This window comes from Eptesicus fuscus, chromosome 10, assembly GCF_027574615.1.
Source record: "Eptesicus fuscus isolate TK198812 chromosome 10, DD_ASM_mEF_20220401, whole genome shotgun sequence".
NCBI lineage: Eukaryota > Metazoa > Chordata > Mammalia > Chiroptera > Vespertilionidae > Eptesicus > Eptesicus fuscus.
In genome coordinates this window covers 42,527,376-42,549,633 of record NC_072482.1, presented here as the reverse complement: position 1 = coordinate 42,549,633, position 22,258 = coordinate 42,527,376, and positions in this window count along the sequence as shown.

The window sequence follows — 22,258 nt, the reverse complement described above, 5'->3', positions numbered from 1 at the left end:
CACCCCTGCCCGGCCCCTCCCGCCGTGGCCCCAGGTCCCCTGTCTGCCGGCAGCCCCACTCCTGCTGCCACTGCTCCCACACACTGATGGCACCGGCCCTGCTTGCACCTGTTGACAGCGCAGAACAATTGGGGCCGGCACTGTCAGCTGGTGCAAGTGGTAGCTGCTGCCCTGATCACCCCTCAGGAGCAGGAGAAGGTGGAGAAGCCCTTAGGAGCAATCAGTGCCAGCAGTCACCGCTCATACCTGCTGACGGGTGCCAAGTGATTGGGACCTGTGCCAGATGCTGGCAGCGGGTACGAGCAGTGGTTTTGGCACTGGCAGCAGATGCAAGCAGGGCCGGCGCAGGCAACAGGTGCGAGCAACGGGCAGGACCATGGCACACAGGAGCAAAGAATTTTCAGTAACCACCAGAGGCTCGCCCAGATGACAGCGACCAGTGCCCCACCTTGGTCTGGTGCCCCCGCTCACCTGTTCCACCATCCCACCACCGCCGACACCCGTCATGTTCCGCACGCCAATGTAACTCTTGCAGCAAAGGCTTTTTTCAATCAGAAGCATTATATCTTGCTTAGATAAAGGAAAGTAATCTGTGTAATTATTACAAACTCAAGGACTAAGAAGGAAATTTAAAATGTGTATTTCAGCCTGGCTGGCATGGCTCACTGGTTGAGCATGGACCCATGAACCAGGAGGTCAGGATTCAATTCCCTGTCAGGGCACATGCCTGGGTTGCAGGCTGGATCTCCAGTAGCGGGAGTGCAGGAAGCAGGCAATTAGTGGTTATCTCTCATCATTGATGTTTCCATCTATCTCTCCCTTCCTTTCTCTGAAATCAATAAAAATATATTTTTAAAAAATGTGTATTCCAGAAAACTCTGTTCCTAGGAACCAGAGATTCAGGGAAGAAGAGTATTAATATTCAAATCAGAACTTTTAGTCTTTCAGAAAAGGAGTGGTAAAGATATAAGAGAAGAAAAGAAGGAAGGACAGGAGGGGGGAGGTAAAGAGGGAGGGAGTTAGAGAGGAAAGAAAGATGGAGGGAAGGAAGAAGGAAGGGAAGGAAGGAAGGAAGGAAGGAAGGAAGGAAGGAAGGAAGGAAGGAAGAAAGGAAGAAAGGAAGGAAGAAAATACGGACTTACATGGAGGAAGATAATTTTACTCAAGACTAAAGTAGAGTACATAAAGGCTAAATAGACATGGAAAATACAAGGAAATACACTCTCTACTAGTACATAGCTGTTTTAAAGCTAGTATTGGATCTAGATCAGGAAGGGTAACTGGGGATGTCAGTACAAGAATTCAACTGACAAAAATTTGGGGACTCTATAGAACATTCCTTAGAGTGTAGGATTCGTGGGCCAAAGGTATTCCAGAGCACACTACAGTGGAAAAAGCTAAGGGGAACACAGAAAAAAAAAAAAAAAAAAGAAGCCTTGGGACCTGCAGGGCATGGAGAATACAGATAAAGATCAGACAGTGTATGTGGAGAAGCTAACACTTTGAATGATGCTCAGAGAAGTGCCTGGTAGACCAAGGCCACAGAATTGGAGCTTGTGGTCACTGAACAGAAACCCTACTGGAGTTCCCAGAAATACATACAAAGAAGGAAAATTAAGTGGTTTAGAATATGTAAATAATACTAAAGAGAAGAAGAGAAAGAGAGCCTTGAACTTAATCTGAGGATGCCACCATTTTGTAGGAAGACAAGGTTGTCTTAAATGACTCTTTTTGATGTAAGATGCCATAGAGGCAGGTGATTTGTTTTCCTGCACATTAAATGCTTAGAGTCACATTTAACTTAATGATAAATTGGGATATCCAGGTCATGAACTCAGAAAACTAGAACAAATAGATTAATTGATCCCAGTAAGGCTGAAAATTTTTCTTTTTCTTTTTTTCTCTTGTTTCTGATTGAAAAAAGCCTTTGCAAGAGTTACATTGGCTTAGCCGAAGCCGGTTTGCCTCAGTGGATAGAGCGTTGGCCTGCGGACTCAAGGGTCCCAGGGTTCGATTCCGCTCAAGGGCATGTACCTTGGTTGCAGGCACATCCCCAGTAGGGGGTGTGCAAGAGGCAGCTGATCGATGTTTCTAACTCTCTATCCCTCTCTCTTCCTCTCTGTAAAAAATCAATAAATATATATATTTTTTAAAAAGAGTTACATTGGCTTAAAATAGTGTGGTTGTGGGTTTGCTAGGATATATTTTTTATTGATTATTTGGAACTTTGGAAAACCCAAACTGGAGAATGACAGAGTAGGATTAATTCACTTTTGGAGATGCTGAAGGAGGGGTGTCTATTATTTTACTGCCACCTATTCTAGTTAAGATACCAGGTGCCTGAAATGGGCACTCCTCATTTCCTCGCACATTCAGCAAATATTTACTGAATGCATTCAGTGTGCTGGGAATTGTTCTAAATTCTGGAGATACAATGGTGAACAAAAACCCAGTTTTTGTAGAGACAGACATTAACTGAACAATCACCAAATGAACTTGTACTTTCCATGGAAATATGGGTTCTAAATGTAAGAAGTATCTGGGATGTGAGAGTTTTAAGGAAAAAAAATCTGCATCAGGAAAAGTTCTCCTAGAGCAAGCATGTCAAACTCAAAGGCTAACACAGGCCAAATAAACAAGGTTTAAGTTTATGTGGGCCGCAAAAAAACAAAAGCTTCAATTTTCATAGAAACGTAGGTTTATTTCATTAGAGACATGCTGAATACAAAGGGCTGAAATAAATGAATAATCATTAACATAAATAATAGAACATTTTAATAAAAATAAATATTTTTTCTTAAACATTAACTTACCAGACACTGAATAACTGCACAAATTAATAAGCATAACTCAAATAAATCTATTTTTCTTGTTCTCCGAAAGCAAAATATTTCCTGTTGCGCACACCAAACAAGTCAGTACAAGACTAATGATGTGGCAATCAGCTGCTAAAATATTCCCTGCTAGTATTAGTGGAGAGAAATGGTGCGCCTGCACATAAGGTGCATAAGGGAAATTAATGCAACGTGATTATAGTAATCAGTCATTAGTGAACAGTGTAGTTCGTTATTAATAATTACATATAACAGGATATTGTAAAAATTAAGTTATGGAATTTTTATTGAAATGCTTCTTACATACTTTTATACACTGAGTGGCCAGATTATTATGACCTCTGAATGCATAATAATCTGGCCACTCAGTGTATATAATAAAAGGCTAATATACAAATTGTCCCCTCGACCAGGAGTTCGACCAGATCCCACCCATGCATGAATTCATGCACCTGGCCTCTATTACACACACACACACACACACACACACACACACACACACACACACTGAGTGGCCAGATTATTATGCGTTCAGAGATCATAATAATCTGGCCACTCAGTGTATTGGCTGGGCTGCAAAAACACTCATTGTGGGCTGCATGCAGCTCATGGGCCGCGAGTTTCACATGCTTGTCCTAAATAAAATGCCATAAATTTTTATCTGAAGGAAGAGTAGAATTTAACTAGTGTTAAAAATAAAAAAGCTTTCCAGACAAAGAGAAACTGCCACAGAGTGGGCCCAAGAATCCAAGGATATGAAATAAGCCAGTGTAGGTGGAATGCAAAGAGTGAGGTAGAGATAGTGAGAGATGAAATAAGCCAGTGTAGGTGGAATGCAAAGAGTGAGGTAGAGATAGTGAGAGAATGAGGCACAGGTGAGGCCATGAAGGGCCTCAGGACTATGTGATACAGTTGAGACTTTATCTTAGAAGCATTATAAAGCTGACAGGTTTTCAGCAATGGGGTGACAAGACCAGATCTGTTTCTGAAAAGTTTACTTCAAAAACACAGCAGGCTGGAGAATACAAGAAGAGAAAATGTAGAAGGAAAGAATTAGTGACAATTGAAATAGTACAGATGAGAGCTGAACGAAGTTTGGACTAAGGTATTAAATGGGCATCAATTAATGAATGTTTAAAATTTTAAAGAAGTGGTAGTTGACAGGCCTCAATTTTAGACTAGAAGGGAGAGAGTGAAAGGTACCCAGATTACTCCTTGGTTTCTGATGATGTAAGTGGCTAGATGGACACTGGTGTAATTCATTGACAGAGAACATTATAAAGAGAAGGAGGTTGGAGGAAAGATCATAAATTTCTATCTTGAAGTTGAGGAATCTTTGCAATGTCCAAGTAGATATGCCAAGCACTCATGAAATATGAATCAGGAGCTCAAAAGAGAGGTTTCTGCTTGAGAAATAAATTTACAATTTATAGTGGTATTATTTATAAGGCAAAATCAAGCTATCGGCATAAATAAGATTTCTTAAAGAGAAATAATATGGTGGGAGAATGGGTGTGGAACTGAAATTCATGGAATTCTAACACTTAATGTCCCGATGAAGAAGGATAAGGAAGGAAGAGGAAGAGAAGGAAGAGGAAAACCAAAGGAATATAGGGCCCACCTTCTCCATATTCACCTCTCCCCTTGCTAAACCCCCTAAAGTTTCATCTTTGTGGTGTGAAGGCACATGCTAATGGGAGGCACCTCACCAATTTACCTATTCTCATGAAATGAAATTTTTGACTATACAGAAACGAGAGTAATTAGCAGTTTAAGGCAGAAAGTGTTAGACTCGAAAGCATTGTTGGAGGACTAGGATGGATGGATGAATGGGTAGGTAGATACAATACAACATGCAAGAAGTAAGAGTAATGACACAGATGAGGTCAGAGGCAGAGATATGGTGAATGAAGTTGAGGAAGTCTCCCTATGTAATAGCTTCAGGTGTTGTTTTTTTTGTTGTGTATTTTGTCTGTAAAGAGAGAGGGAGCTATGGTCTGATACTAAGCAAAATATAAAATTAGGAAAGAATCTGAAAAATACAAAATTTGGGAGGTGAGAATTTTGAGTGATGATTTACAGCAAAGGTGATTTTACTTCAGGGAATTATTTCATTGTGTTACTTGAGCTTGTTTTGAGGTATCCAAAGAGCTTTGCTGGGAATCTTGGGAGGAAGGCCACAGAATTAAAGTGCCATTCTCATCATATCATATCCAGGGCATATACTATGCACATGCCTTATCACTATTGATGTTACCCTTGATCACCTGGCTGAATAGTGTTTGTCAGGTTTCTGCACCGTTAAGTTACTCTCCCCTACCCCCTTGAATTTTGTTCTCTTTTGAAAGAAGTCACTATGTACAGCCCACACTTAAGGAGTGGGGATTTGTGCTCCACCTTCTGGAAGAGGCAGTATCTACATAGATTATTCAGAAGTATGTTGTCTACTCTCCCATTTATTTGTTTATTTGGCAATTTTTAATATCACTGTGGATACGGTGATATTTATTTTATACTTTGAATTATACTCCAATACTGCCTTATTTATTTTTTGGCTCAAATTGTTTCATTGTTGCAGTGTTGCCCACTGGGACCTTCTTCATTTGGTTCCTGTGTCCCTTTGACATTCTCATCATTGTGGATTTTTTTTTTTTAACACGTGCTTACTTCTTGGCATTCCAGATGCTTCGGGCTCATCTTGTATATTCCCAAGCTAATTTTTCCATGACATTAATATTATATTTTGATATAATACTATATCCCAAAAGATTTCAAAGGAGATACCAAAATAAAGCATTTATTAAAATTTCCAAGAAAATTTTAACTTCACATCTGGTAACTAATAAGATAAATCAAAAACAATAAAACAGCAACAAAAAATCATGAACGTACTCCAAAAATATGCCAAGAATTGTGCAAGCATCCAGAAGATGTGAGATACAGGGAGCATTCTTTCTAAAAACTGGATTCTGGAAATTCTGCCTTCATATGGTTGACTAGTGATCCTGATAGATCTTTCCTCTAACGATAACTTAAAATGTTGGGTGTTTTTTAAAGTATCTTTTTAAATGCACCTATAATTTGTCAGAAAGTAACAAATTTTCAGACTCCACTAACTAGGAATAACTTGCATTCTGAAGGTTGATCTCAAGTTAACTTGAGCTTCAGTTTTCAAGGTTTATCAAGCTATAGAAGATAAGATACAAAGGCCAGGGTCCCCCTACTGTGTATATAGCTGATGTCCTAAAGGTTTCATTTGTGTTATGGTGAACTGTAAATAAGCACATTCATCCTCAAGGAACAGAAAGGGAAATTGTCTTGAATGTTGGTACTGGGAGAGAAGAGAAAATAAACTCCCTTGAAAATTTGTAACCATAGCTTGCCTAACATGGGTTATAACCCAAATTACTCTACCTTGAAAATATGAAGAACCTCAAATCCAGAGTTTGGTTCAAAGTGATTCCAAGTTGGTTGTGTCCCCATTTGGCTAGCAGAACAAGTACAAAGCATCCCTGGAGAAATCCACCTTCAAACTAATCCTCAAAGAATTTACTCAGAAGAAATTCCAAGAAATTGGAATTCAGGATTTAATAAAATTCCTAACAGGAACAAGGAAATAAGGTCTCATGAACAGCCCAAAAACCCACCAGCTATTGGTGTCATCAAGCAAATTATAAATTAAATATGTTCTATATGTTTAAAAAATAAAGTGGGAGGTTTTAAAACGATGAATGAGGAGAAAGATCCCTTAAAATGGTATAAAAGTAGATGTAAAAAGCAATAGAACTTCAAGAAAGAAAAGTATTATTATTAAAATGAAAACATAATGGAAAAGTTCAATAGAGCTTAAGTAGACTGAAGAATGAATGAACAGAAAGACATATCTAAAGCAATGTCTATAATGCAGCACCGAGTGACAGAGTCAAAGAGGAGAAAGTCAGAGGAGACAGACTTACAGACAGTTGCCAAAGGGACATGAGTAAACACAGGGAACAAGCTACAATTGAATAGATAATGGCTGAGAATTTCCCATAACTGGATCTTCTTATTCAATCGTCTTATCCAGCTGGCCTAAAAGTCCAAACAGAATAAAGAGACCCACACTTAAAGGCATCACAATGAAAGTATATAATACCAAAGGCCAAAATAAGTGTAAAAGTAGCCAGAGAGAAAAGTCAGTTCACCTAAAATGAAATGACAGTTAGTCTATGAAATGACTGCCCAAAACAACAGAAGAAAAAAGATATAGATATGTAGCTTCAATATGTTGAGAAAAAATAAGTATACACCTCAAGTTGTATACTCAATAGAATATATTTCAAGAATAACATATAAAGACATTTTCAGACAAATAGAAATTGAGAGTTTGCCACCAACAGGCACTCAACAGGGAATTTCTAAATGGTATAGCTCAGGCAGAGAGAAAATGATTATAAATGGAACATCTGAGATGCAAGGAAAAGAAATGATGTACAAAGAAAATGGTAACGAGATGGATAAATCATCAGGTGCTGAGTAATAATCTCTTGCAATGAGATGAAAAATAAACTTATAATACATGCCACCATGTAAGTCTGTAGTCTGGTGATTGGAGTTCAGTTCTCCTAAGGGGCCTGGTAGTGTTCAGATGTAAATATAGTTACTGATTAAATATAGACTTCAGTAAGTTAGGGATGCATGCTAAACTGACTAAAGTAATCAATCAGAACAACAATATCACATTTAATTTCCCAACAAATAGAAGACATGAAATAAGAGAAAACATTCCGTCAACCCTAAAGAAGTTAAGAAAAAAAATACAAATGAAAGATAGAAAAGGTGGAGGGGGGAATAACATTTACTATTATTACAAATAAATTTGGACTAGTATAATCATCTTATTTTGCATGATAATACCAGTCTGAATTTATCAGTAATAACAGTAGATAAAAAAAGACTAATTGATCCAGCTAATTCACAGGTTGAATGAAATACACAATTTACAGATATATAATATATTGATCAGGAATACAAAAATATGTTTAGATATAAAGAAAAGTAAGAAAAAAACCCCAAAACTTTAGGCTGGTGATAACCCTCTGAGTGGGTGTGAAGATAGATGGGAAGGGTACATGGGAGAAGTCCAAGGTGGTAACATTCTATATCTTAATCTGGGTAAGAGCATACAAATTTTCAATGTATAATTCTTGTTCACACCCCACGCATATTTTATTAATATTCTTGTTGCTTCTCAGTTGTCTTATCTATATACTAGAGGCCCAGTGCACGAATTCATGCACCAGTGGGGTCCCTCGGCCTGGCCTGCAGGATCGGGCTGAAACCGACTCTCTGACATCTCCTGAGGGGTCCCGGATTGCAAGAGGGCATAGGACTGGCTGAGGGATACCACTGGTGCACGATCGCGGCCCGGGAGGGATACAGGAGCTTGGCCAGCCGGGAAGGGACTGGGAGGGCTCCAGGGCATGACCGGCCTGTCTAGCTCAGTCCTGATCAGCTGGACCCCAGCAGCAAGCTAACCTACTGGTCAGAGCATCTGCCCCATGGTGGTCAATGCGCATCATAGTAAGCGGTTGAATGGCCTTAGCATATCATTAGCATATTACGTTTTGATTGGTTAAATGGATGACCAGACAACCAGACACTTAGCATATTAGGCTTTCATTATCCTATCTAATAAAAGAGTAATATGCAAGTTAACCATCACTCCACTACACCCGCAAACCATGCCCACAAGCCACGCCCACCAGCCAATCAGGAGCGAATATGCAAATAAACCCAACCAAGATGGCTACAGCCACAGAGAGCAGAAGGGAGGCTTGGGTTTCCCCGGCAATGGAGGAAGCCAAGCTTTCCACCTGCCCTTGCCGGCCTAGGCCTCCACTCAAGGCTACAAAGTTTCAGTGATAGAAGATACATAAATCCCAACAGAAATGGCTGCCGCCACGGAGCAAGCAGAAGGCTTGGCTCTGCTCCAGGCTACAAAGTTTCAATTTTAGAAGATAAATAAACCCCAGATACCAGGGCCTCCGCTTGGGTTGCCAGGGGGCGTGGCCGGCCTGAAAACCACCACAGGACCCTCGCCCAGGCTGCCCCATGCCCCAAGGGAACCCCCACCCTGATCCGGGACATCCTTCAGGGAAAACCAGCCAGCCCCCACCCGTGCACCAGGCCTCTATCCTATCTAATAAAAGAGTAATGTGCAGATTGACCATCACTCCAACACACAAGATGGCTACCCCCATGTGGTCAAAGATCCTGCCCCCATGTGGACACAAGATGGCCGCCCAAGATGGCCAGCAGGGGAGGGCAGTTGGGAGAGATCAGGCCAGCAGGGGAGGGCAGTTGGGAGAGATCAGGCCAGCAGGGGAGGGCAGTTGTGGGCGATCAAACCTGCAGGGGAGGGCAGTTAGGGGTGACCAAGCCAGCAGAGGAGGGAAGTTGGGGGCAACCAGGCCTGCAGGGAAGGGCAGTTGGGAGGGACCCAGGCCTGCAAGGGAGGGCAGTTGGGGTGACCAGGCTTGCAGGGGAGGGCAATTAGGGGCAAACAGGCTGACAGGGGAGCAGTTAGGCATCAATCAGGCTGGCAGCGGAGTGGTTAGTGGGTGATCAGGCTGGCAGGCAGAAGCGGTTAGGGGCAATCAGGAAGGCAGGCAGGCAAGCAGTTGGGAGCCAGCAGTCCTGGATTGTGAGTAGGGATGTCCGACTGCCCGGTGGGATCGGGACCGGGCCTAAACGGGCAGTTGGACATCCATCGAGGGGTCCCAGATTGAAGAGGGTGCAGGCTGGGCTGAGGGACACCCCCCCACCCCCGTGCACGAATTTCGTGCACCGGGCCTCTAGTATAGGATATAAAAGCCTAAGCAACCTATTGACTGGTCTTTATGACATGCACTGAGCACCAGGGGGCAGACACTCAACACAGGAGCTGCCCCCTGGTGGTCAGTGCGCTCCCACTGTGGGAGCGCTGCTCATCTGACTGATGGGCGCCAGATGCCAGGCTCATGGCTGGCAAGCACAGCTGTGGTAGCAGCATGAGGCTCCCCTGCCTCCGCAGCAGCACTACTGAGTGGTGGTGGCAGCAGGCACAGTGGGGCCTGGATGAGCAGGAGTGGCACGGCACCCAGCCTGGGCTTGGGCTCCTCCCTGGCTTCCTGCTGCTTGGCACACTATGACATCCCCTGAGGGGTCCCGGATTGTGAGAGGGCGCAGGCCAGGCTGAGGGACCCCACCAATCCTGCTAAGGATAGGTCACCCCTCTTGCATAAATGCAAGTCTTGAGGGGCAGCTCTACCAGAGTTTGTTACCAAAGTCTAGATTAGTATGAGGATTTGGGAAACTGGTAAAAGTTATTACAGACCAGCCTTTATAATCCACTGTTTCTGTTATGTTTGGTGTTACTTACAATAGCATTTTGTCAAAATCATATTTTCTTACTTACTTTGGAAATGGTGTTCTTTTTTAAGTAGCAGTCTTGTACAAAAGCCTATTTCAGTAATGTAGATTGTATTCTTTGTTCTCCCATTACCAAAGTACATTTTAATATCTGGTAGAGTAAGGGCATTCTCATCAGTCTTAGGGTTTCTTGTTTATTAATACATTCAGATAATCTTCAAAATCATACAAGTATAATCATTATTTAATTAAGATTACAATAAATAATTTATAAATAACATATTTAAAATATTTCCAAAGAGAATCAAGAAATAACTCTTGCTCTAGCTGGTTTGGCTCAGTGGATAGAGCGTCAGCCTGCGGACTGAAGGGTCCCAGGTTCTATTTTGGTCAAGGGCACATGCCTGGGTTGTGGACTTGATCCCCAAATGGGGGATGTGCAGGAGGCAGCCAATTAATGATTCTCTCTCATCATTGATGTTTCTATATCTCTCTCCCCCTCTCCCTTCCTCTCTGAAATCAATAAAGATATTTTTTTTTTAAAAGAAATAACTCTCAATGTATTTAGATTTCCTGTTATATCATTCTGCAAAGTTTGCTAACTTTCTTTTTATAATCTCCATAATTCTTTTGGAAGTTATTTCATTGTTTTTTCTCTTTTTCTGTTGTTATTTTTTAGTTATTTAGAATGTCATACTTTTAATATCCTCCAACTGGTTGTTTTGTAATATAATAAATATTATTTTACATTTATTTTGTGTCTGATAATTTTATTTAATATTGTTTTTATTTCTCAGGCTTTTTCATTTGTTTTTTGTGTTTGCCAACTATATGTAATCATATGGTTTGAAATAAAGATGTAATTACCTTTCCAGTTGTAATATTTCAGTTAATATCTCACATTTAATTTCATTGGTTAAGTATTTAGGAAAAAACTAAACAGTAATGATCATAAATATCAAATTCCTCATGCTAACAAAAATGCCTCTACTATTTCACCATTAAGTATGGTGATATTACCCGCTGGATTAAGATAGATATTCTGTACCAAGGAAATATTCTACTTTTCCAACACTTTTTAAACATTTAAATCAGAAATTGTTATTAAATGATATCAAAAGTTGTCTTAAAATTATATTGAAATTATTTCATGTATATTCATATTAGACCTATTAATGTAATGAATTCATAATTTTTCTAATGTTAAACCATTTGTGCATTCCTAGGGAAAAATTTGATGGGTTGCCATGACTGATTCTTTAACATTTGCCAGTCTTTTTAGGTAACTATCTTTATAATATAAATTAGCCCATAATTTTCTTTTGAAGCTATATTTGTCAAATTTTGTTATCAGGATTTTGTTAGCATCACAAAATTTAAAAATATAGGTCCATCTTTTTATATTCATTATAGCATATTAAATAATACTAAATTATTTCTTCAATAGTTTAAATAATAGCACATATCAGTTGAAAAAATTCTGTGTCTGCTAATTTTTTTTAATGTTTTTATTGGTTTCAGAGAGGCAGGGAGAGGGAGAGAGAAATAGAAACATCAATGATGAGAGACAATCATTGATTGGCTGCCACTGCACACCCCACACTGCGGATCGAGCCCGCAACCCAGGCATGTATTCTGACTGGAATCAAACCACGATCTCCTGGTTCCTAGGTCAATGCTCAACCACTGAGCCACGCCAGCCAGGCCCTGCTATTTTTTTTTTTTTAGGTAGTTTTCTACTAATTAAAATTTTATTTACTATTTGAGTGTCTATTCAAATATTCTATTTATATAATTAGTGTTTTAGAACAAGAACTGTTGTTTTATCAAGATTTTCATATTCCTAAGTATATCAAAGAATAAGATATAGTATACTCTTATTTTGTAAATATTTGACTATTTCCTATTCCTTGATTATATTTGTCATATATTTTTCTATGCTATTTCTGGCTTTTTTTGTCTCTATTTTCAAAAAATCATTACCTGGGCTTTTTCAACAGTTACCCCATGTGGAAATCAGTTTCCTTAAATTTTCTACACTGAAATATTTTTAGTTTCTGGGTAGTTAACAGCTCAGGATTCTAAATTTGATGTGATGTTTAATTATTTGACTGGTATAAGTTGTTATTAACCTAAGTTTATAAACAAACCAATATAGACTAGTTATACTCTCTAGGACAGTTAATCTACTGCGGTTTATAAACAACATATTTATTAACTTTTTAACAAGAGACTAACTAAACTATCAGATCTCATAGAGCAACATTTTGGATTATTGAAAAGAAAAGCAATAGCTGGAAACATTGATATTAAAACAGGCAGTGGAAATTTTGGTATCACTAAATTCTCCAAGTGAACCAAATATACAACATGTCAGGTTTGAAATTATTGTCCAGTCACAAATTTCTCCGAAAAAGACCACAGGTGGCACAGACCTAGCAACCACAAATAGCTAACATTTTGTAAGTGCTTACTATGTGTTGAGCATTTAACTGCAACAAAATCTCTATGAGAAAAGAACTATTATTATAGATCAAGGTTTTGGTTAATTAACTTATCTAAGGGCAGAAAGCTCTAAGTGATGGAATTTAAACCCAAATTGATTTATTGAGTACCTACTGTAGGCCAAGACTTGTGCTAGGTATGGGGGATCCAGAGGAAAATAAGACAGACAGGTTCTTTTTAAAATATATATATATATTTATTTATTTATTTATCTTTTTATTGATTTCAGAGAGGAAGGGAGAGGAAGAGAGAGATAAAAACATCAATGATAAGAGAGAATCATTGATTGGCTGCTCCTGCACACCCCCTACTGGGGATTGAGCTCACAACTCAGGCATGTGCCCTTGACCAAAGGCCAATGCTCTATATCCACTGAGCCAAACCAGCTAGCGTGACAGGTTCTTATTTTTATGTAGTGTTTATTCTAGCAGAGGGAAACAAATACTAAGTAACTGGTAAATATTGATATATAGTTATACACAGACACATATAATTATTTCAGAAAATCAGAGAGCTATGAATATCCAGACATATTCATTTCTAAAGTAGATGAACAGAAATACAAATCCTGATTAAACTAACCCTTTTGAAGAGTTCAAAGGAGAAGAGCTACTGAGAACAGAGGCTTTATTGTTTAAAATAGAGAATGAAAACATTTTAAGGTAGCAATATTAGTTTAAATTATCTCCTAAGAAACAGTTCACATCACTCTGAAAGAAAAAAGAAAAAGATACTGCAGTGGCATCCTGAAATTCTATAGACCCAAGACCTTAAGTAGCTTAGCAAAATCTCTGTAGTCTGTTCTGCTCATTTGGGGCCACTTTTCCCCCCGCCTCCCTGCTCCCTGTCCCTACACCCCATTCATCATTTCACAATAGTTCATCCAAGAGATGATGAGCACAAAGATGGTTCTGGCAGAGTTTTCTGGCAAGGTGAGGTTGGAAAAATAATTTAGCCATTGATGTCAAAGGAAGTCAGGAGTTCGGAATGACTCTGGTTAGAACTTAAGGAATTTAAGATTTCCATCTCAACCTCGTAATTTGGAGGTAAACTTCCTCAATCCACAATGAAGTCCTATTTCTTTCCAGTTATTCAAGTTCTTTCTCCTGTCAATCAACATCACTTTGCTTGAATGTAAGCCATGTGGATTTCATCAGGACCTCTATTTTAAACAGAGTATCAAGGAAACTCCTCTGTTTGGGTTTAGAACATATGTACACTGTATGCTCTTGTAAAAAGTACGCCTATGATAGAGGCCTGTATAAGAAAGGAAATTTGCTTTGTGATCTCTAGCTCTTTCACTGTTAAAGTGAAATGGTACAAATGCAGTGATAAACTTTACACTTAATGTGAAAACGATTTCTAATTGGGATGCTCCTTTCACACCAGGAAGACAGAGGCCACCGTTGGCACTCTTGCACGAAGAGTATGTTTGGTGTCCCCTCGAGGTACCTTAGCTTCTAATGAAAAGTGATTGAGTTTTACCATATTTGGTTTTGAGACTCTTTTATTGATATACTAGAGGCCCGGTGCACGAAATTCATGCACTCGGGGGGGGGGGGCGCGCTCAGTCCGGCCTGCGCCCTCTCACAGACCTGGAGTGCTGGGGGGTGTCCTACTACCATGGAGGCGGGAGAGGCTCCTGCCACCACTGCTGCACTTGCCAGCCATGAGCTCGGCTTCTGACTGAGCAGCGCTCCCCCTGTGGGAGTGCACTGACCACCAGGTGGTAGCTCCTGTATTGAGCGTCTTCCCCCTGGCGGTCAGTGTGCCTCACAGTGACCGGTCATTCTGCCGTTCGGTTGATTTGCATATTAGCCTTTTGTTATATGGAATGGGATGCCAGAATGCCTTCCATCACTCCTTTCAGCAGCCCCAAAACCCAGTGGACAGCTCCTAAGAGAAGACACTAATTAGGCTTTCTGAGGCTCTTTGCATAATTCTGAGGTGATACCCACTTCCTAATTTAAGGAATTGTTAGTCTGTCTAGATGAATAGACTGACAAGCAAATGTTAGCATAAACACACATTTATTTATTGGCTTGTTCCCTGTCTATTTCCAAAACTGACTGAAGGCAGCCTTAGAAGAAAAAGAAAACACTGTGCCACTGGCCTTGGGATCCTCCCAGGGCACGTTTACTCAGTTCCTGGGACTGGATTTCCCAGAATGGGCAGTTTCACTTTTTTCTGAGTGATGTCATTTTTTTCTTCTTAAATTTGATCATTTACTTAATTTATTAAATGTGTATTACTTTAACATCCTTCAGAAATGAAATAAACAATAAGAGGTCATATAATGAAGTTTGTCCCCTACCCCTACCCCATATTCACCTAGTATCTTTTCCTACTCTCAACTCACCCTGACAAGAACCATTCTTAGGAATTTTATTATGTATCCTCTGTGAGTTTCCTTATGCATATTCAATATACATGTACATATAAACATGTGTATGTATGTATGTATATATATGTATGTATACATATATATATATATATATAATCTTTTTTACACTGTACACCCAATTTCATGCCTTACCTTTTTTTCAAATAAGTATGTTGGAGGTCTTCTCTCAGTACATAAGAGTGTGAGATCATTCTTTTTTAAGTTGAGTAGTATTCCATTATATGGGTATCCTCTAATTTATTGACTTAGACTCATTTATTTATTTATTTTTATTGAATTTATTGGGATGACATTGGTTCACAAAACCATACAGATTTCAAATGTACAACTCAACTAAACATCATCTGCACACTGCATCATGCACCCATCACCCAAAGCAAAGTCTCTTTCCATTCCCATTAATCCCCCCTTTGCCCACCTACCCTCACCTCTCTTTCCCTCTGGCTATCACCACACTGTTATTTACATACACACACACACACACACACACACACACACACACTGAGTGGCCAAATTATTATGATCTCTGAACGCATAATAATCTGGCCATTCAGTATGAACAAGAGTCAGGGTTTTAAAATGCCAAGATATATATATTAGAGGCCCAGTGCATGAATTGGTGCATGGGTGGGGTCCAGCCAGCCTGGCCAGGGGGAGGGGACATGGGTGGTTGGCCGGCCTGCCTGCTGGTCAAACTCCTGGTCGAGGGGACAGTTTGCATATTAGCCTTTTAGTATATAGGATGTACACTGAGTGGCCAGATTATTATGCATTCAGAGATCATATTAATCTGGCCACTCAGTGTGTGTGTGTGTGTGTGTGTGTGTGTGTGTGTCTGTGTGTGTGTGTGTGTGTGTGTGTGTATTTATGGCATATTGCTTAAGTCCTTCACCTTCTTTCATCCAGTCCCCCAACAACCCTCCCCTCTGACAGCTGTCAGACTGTTCCATGTATCCATGCCTCTGTTTCTATTTTGATCATCTGTTTATTTTGTTCATTGTATTCCACATATAACGAGATCATATGATATTTGTCATTCTCTGACTGGCTTATTTCATTTAGCATAATAATCTCCAGATCTATCTGTACTGTCAAAAAAATGTAAGATGCCCTAACCAGTTTGGCTCAGTGGATAGAGAGTCAGCCTGCAGACTGAAGGGTCCCAGGTTCGATTTTGGTCAAGGGCATGTACCTTGGTTGCGGGCACATCCCCAGTAGGGGGTGTGCAGGAGGCAGCTGATCGATGTTTCTCTCTCATCGATGTTTCTAATTCTCTATCCCTCTTCCTTCCTTTCTGTAAAAAATCAATAAAATATACTTTTTTTAAAAAATGTAAGATTTCCTTCTTTTTTATAGCCGAATAGTATTCCATTTTGTAATTGTACCACAGCTTTTTTATCCACTCATCTGTTGATGGGCACTTGAGCTGTTTCTAGATCTTGGCTATCCTATATAATAAAAGCCTAATTTGCAAATTGACCATCACTCCAACACACAAGATGGCTGCCCCCATGTGGTCAAAGATGGCCACCCCCATGTAGACACAAGATGGCTGCCACAAGATGGCCAGCAGGGGAGGGCAGTTGTGGGCAATCAGGCCAGCAGGGGAGTACAGTTAGGGGCAACCAGGCCTGCAGGGGAGGGCAGTTAGGGGTGAACAGGCCAACAGGGGAGGGCAGTTGGGGGCGACCAGGTCGGCAGGAGAGGGCAGTTAGGGGCAACCAGGCTGGCAAGGGAGGGCAGTTAGTGGTGACTGGGCCAGCAAGGGAGGGCAGTTGGGGGCGACCAGGCCTGCAGGAGAGGGCAGTTGCGGGGGGGGGGGGGGGAACCAGGCCTGCAGGGGAGGGCAGTTGGGGGGATCAGGCCAGCAGGGGAGGGCAGTTAGGGGTGACCAGGCCTGCAAGGGAGGGCAGTTGGGGGTGACCAAGCCTGCAGGGGAGGGCAGTTGGGGGGGCACCAGGCCTGCAGGGGAGGGCAGTTGGGGGCAACCAGGCCTGCAGGGGAGGGCAGTTAGGGGCAACCAGGCTGGCAGGGGAAGGCAGTTAGGGTGACCAGGCCAGCAAGGGAGGGCAGTTAGGGGTGACCGGGCCAGCAGGGGAGCGCAATTAGGGGTGACCAGGCAGGCAAGGGAAGGCAGTTAGGGGTGACCAGGCCAGCAGGGGAGGGCAGTTGGGGGCGACCAGGCCTGCAGGGGAGGGCAGTTGCAGGGAACCAGGCCTGCAGGGGAGGGCAGTTGGGGGGGACCAGGCCTGCAGGGGAGGGCAGTTGGGGGGGACCAGGCCTGCAGGGGAGGGCAGTTTGGGGGGACCAGGCCTGCAGGGGAGGGCAGTTGGGGGGGACCAGGCCAGCAGGGGAGGGCAGTTAGGGGCAACCAGGCTGGCAAGGGAGGACAGTTGGGGGTAACCAGGCCTGCAGGGGAGGGCAGTTAGGGGCAATCGGGCTGGCAGGGGAGCAGTTAGGCATCAATCAGGTGGCAGGGGAGTGGTTAGTGGGTGATCAGACTGGCAGGCAGATGTGGTTAGGGGCAATCAGGCAGACAGGCAGGCGAATGGTTAGGAGCCAGCAGTCCTGGATTGTGAGAGGGATGTCCAGGGATCGGGCCTAAAAGGGCAGTTGGACATCCCTCATGGGGTCCCAGATTGGAAAGGGTGCAGGCTTGGCTGAGGGACACCCCCACACACCATGCACGAATTTTGTGCACCAGGCCTCTAGTTGTAAATAATGCTGCAATGAATATGGGGGTGCATATAGTCTTTCGAATATGTGTTTCTGAATTCTTAGAATATAGTCCCAGAAGTGGGATCACTGGGTTAAAAATGTTTCATTTTTTATTTTTTGAGGAAATTCCATACTGCTTTTCCATAATGGCTGCACCCATCTGCATTCTCACCTACAGTGCACAAAGGTTCCCTTTTCTCCTCATCCTCACCAATACTTGTTGTTTATTGATTTATTGATGATAGCATTCTGACAGGTGTGAGGTGATATCTCATTGTTTTAATTTGCATCTCTCTGATGATTTGTGACATTGAGCATTTTTTCATATGTCTATTGGCCATCTGTATGTCCTTTTTGGTGAAGTGTCTATTCAGGTATTTTGCCCATTTTTTAATTGAGTTGTTTATCTTCTTGGTGTTGAGCTGTATAAGTTCTTTGTATATTTTGGAAATTAACCCCTTATCAAATGTATATTGGCAAATATGTTCTCATTCAGTGGTTTCCCTTTTCATTTTGTTGGTTTCTTTTGCTGTGCAGAAGCTTTTTAGTTTGATGCAGTCCCATTTATTGACTTAGTCTCTTTTAAATGAACAGTAGAACACCAAGTTCATGTCTATAACTTTATATTTTCATGTATTTATATGATTTATGCATGTGTAATTTTGATAGCTAGCTATTGCTGAGTTGCTTTCATAAATGTTTATCAGTTTACACTCCCACCAACAGGTGTGAGCATGCCTGTTTCCCTTTGATGATTTCTAGAAACTCTTGATACACTAGGTAGATCTTTTCTTTTTACTGTAGCAAAATAGTGTATTTTTTCTGTGTGTTTTTTTGTTTTAGTTTATTATGTTTTGTGTGGGTTGTTTTTTTTAATTACTTTGCTTGAGGGGTTGTTGTTGTTGTTTTTATCTAATTGATTTTCCAATCTTTCTTTTATGGCTTCTAGATCTTAACATAGTTATAAAGACCTTCCCTACTCCAAGATATCAAATAAATTCTGCTACATGTTCTTCAATTACATTTACGGTTTCAGTTTTACATTTAAAATTCCTGTCCATTTTGGAGTTTATATGGATGCATGACATGAAGTATGGGTTCAACTTTATTTTTTCCAGATGGTTACTCAGACATCCCAAATATTTTTAATAAAAAAATTAATCTGTGTCATTATCTTGAGATGCAACTTGGACTTTTTCATCTATTCCATTGGTCTATCTGTCTGTTTATGTGCCAATACTACAGCTTAATTATTAAAGTTTTAGTAATATATTATCTAGGAGGTATACTTCCCCTTATTACTGTTTTCTTTTCAATGTATTTCTAGCTCTTCTGTTTGTTTTGTTTTAACATTAGAATTACATTTTCAAAAAATCTACTGGCATAATTATGGGAACATATTAAATATACAAATTAATTCAGTGTGTGTTGACCTTTGTGGTTATTTTTTAAGGTTTCCTTTGTAAGAAGATTGTATGTCTTTGCATTTATTTATATTTTCTTTCGTACCCTTTAAAGTTTTTTCAAATGTGTTTTCTATATTTATTGTTATACTTATTCTTATGGGTTTTTTTTCTATGTGTTGCTATACAAAATGGGATTTGTTTATTGTAGCTTCTAAATTTATCAATTACCTATTGTATGTCAGGAAAGTGTTAAGCACTGGAATACAGAGCAAAACAAACAAGCTCCCTCCCCTCATAAAGCCCATCATAACAGTGGTAGTACCATGCAGGGAATAAATGATCACACCAGTAACCATAGTGATAAAGCCCACAATGGGAAAGTATTGTGGGAGAGTACAAATAGGAACATAATCTAGACTAGAAGGTCAGATATGATTTCACTGAAGACATGTTACTTTAATGTCAAACGGAGGCAATCCAACCTGTATTATTAGTAAATTTTGAATAACTTCTTGGGATCCATTTGTGCTCACCATAAACACAATTTATGGTTATGTCTTTATAGAGTTGAGTTTGAGTCCATGAAATACTGAGATATTCAGAGAAGAACAATCCTGGTTGCGTTGTCAGTATTTTCAATTTGCCAAGTTCCAGAAATGATAGTCTCAAGGCAGAGCACCTCAGCCCCTACTAGAATTGCCAATGAAATACACACATACACAAAAATAAGCAGTGCCTGTCAATCATTCTCCTGTGCTATTACACATATTTATTTAAAATTCAACAATAACTAACAACTTAAAAAGGAGATCTTAAGATTTTATTTTGAGGGTTTTTTGTTTGTGTGTGTGTGTGTGTGTGTGTGTGTGTGTGTGTGTGTGAAATTACCAAGATTAGGGTGAAATATACCATAAGGAAAAGTGAGAAGACATTTCAAAAGAAACAAATAAAAACACACCAAATTGATAAAAATGCTTAAAATGGGTTCTTCTATATTGAAACTTCACTAATTGCGTCCAGGCTCATTAACAAGACTGGGCCACACTTGTTGGGGACCAACATTAAGGACAGGATAAAGGGTAAGATGTTACAATTTATTTCTACTAAGGGCACAGTTGCTCCTTGATGCATAAAGGGAAGCACTGCGACCGGTATCCTGGAAAATGGAGGCGAGGATCAGGAGCTTGAAGAAAGTCAGTGTTGCATTTGTAAAAGAGAGGACATGAAGAAGTAAGATACTGATAAGGGTAGAGGATGCAGAGGCGAACAGAAGGAAACTAGACACCCGCTGGTTTAAGAGGAGGGTCAGGCATTCAGCCGGTCAACACAGAGAGTCTGTGGGCAATGGGGTGCCTTCGACAAGTGGGCAGTATTTTCTGCTAAGCCCAGAGTGGGCGCTTTAGAGCTGTGCTGAGGGAAACAAATTCTGACCATGTGGTGAAGGCTGGCCTCAATTTTGGAAAAGTCTGAATCAGAGAACATTTTAAATTACATGCAATCTTTATGTTCTCAAGTATATGCAATAACATGGGTTTCTCTAAATGTGTAAAACAATGTTATCTTACACAGCCTACTCTTATTTGCCCTCCTAATTTACCTATAATTCATCATAGATAGGGCAGAAATTATCTGTAGTTCCTGCCTGTTGATATGATCACAGGTATTTTATTAATGAAGTGCAGTTAGTGAGGTTTGCCCTGTGGCCTGACTCCCTCGCTCTCTTTCATTCTGCAAAGCAGCTATAGTATCGTTTGCTACTTGCCGTCTCCCATCCTCTTCTTACTGTTTTCTGTTTCTCTGTGAATATTGGATTCTCTCTCTGGCACCCCAGGACAGAGTTATACCCAGAGTCCTGGTGCTCAGCTACATAAAAAGCCGTAGCAGCCTGTGGTATCAGTATTTATTAGACTCTCATTCTGGTTGTGTCTCCTCCTGGCTACTTGGAATTGAAATTCTCTGTGATTGGAAATGAGTTCCCCAGATGTTATTCTTCCAGAATCCCTAAAGCCAGGTGCTGCTTTGATTCAGGGGAGGGAGGGGTGGGCTCAGGAAAGACATATTTTGGAAGTACCTTCCAGCAGGGGAATCCCTGTTCACCTCCTTACATCCAGGAGAGCTGTAGTAGGCGACTCTGCTGAGGTGGACCAGAAACACTGGAGCCGAAGGCTGGCAAAGGGGAGTCCTGTGTGTGCCGGCTCTGAATGGCAGCAGCTGGCAGGAGCCTGCCACTGAGAAAGCTTCAGAAGCACACGCAGCATCTGCGGGGAGGTGTGCCACTGCAGACAAGTAACCTCTGCCAGGGACGTGGAGGGGAAGTGGCAGCATGTGGGCTAGTGATATTCCACCTGAAGTCACACTTGCCCCCACAATTTACCTTCTGAAAAATTCTTAATGAGCCTCTAAAACTGCTGATATAGGGAAAGAGAGAGAGAGAAAAAAGGGAGGGAGGGAGGGAGGGAGAGAGAGAGAGAGAGAGGGAAAGAGAGAAAATCCAATATTCACAGAGAAACAGAAAACAGTAAGAAGTTATATCGTATTGAGAAGGTACCTGCCCACCCTGGAAAAGAGCCCTGGCTTTGCGGGGAGAAACACTGGCACGTACCTAGAGAGGAATGTTTGAGTCAAAGAGGGGAGGGAGGCAATCCTTGTTTATAGATTCTTGGTGAAAAGAAGAAACAAAAACTAAGGGAAGGGTGATGTTTTTAGATGCTGAAATTAAGGAAGCTTGCGGCAAGCCAAGATGTTTGAATCCCTTAGCAGTTTATGATAATCATATGGAAAATTCCACAAAGGAGAAAGGAAGGAATTCCCCAATTTCAAATGATGCCTCCCTCTCTCCTTTGCCACCATCTGGGGAGCTGTGCAAATGTTTATTCATTGGTTTTTCACCTCCGTGGTGTTTCCATTTCCTCTTGCGGCCATTCCTTTTTAATGTAACTCCTATTACTTAATAAATGAATAAATAAAAATACTGAAATTTTACAAAACTGGCAAACTCT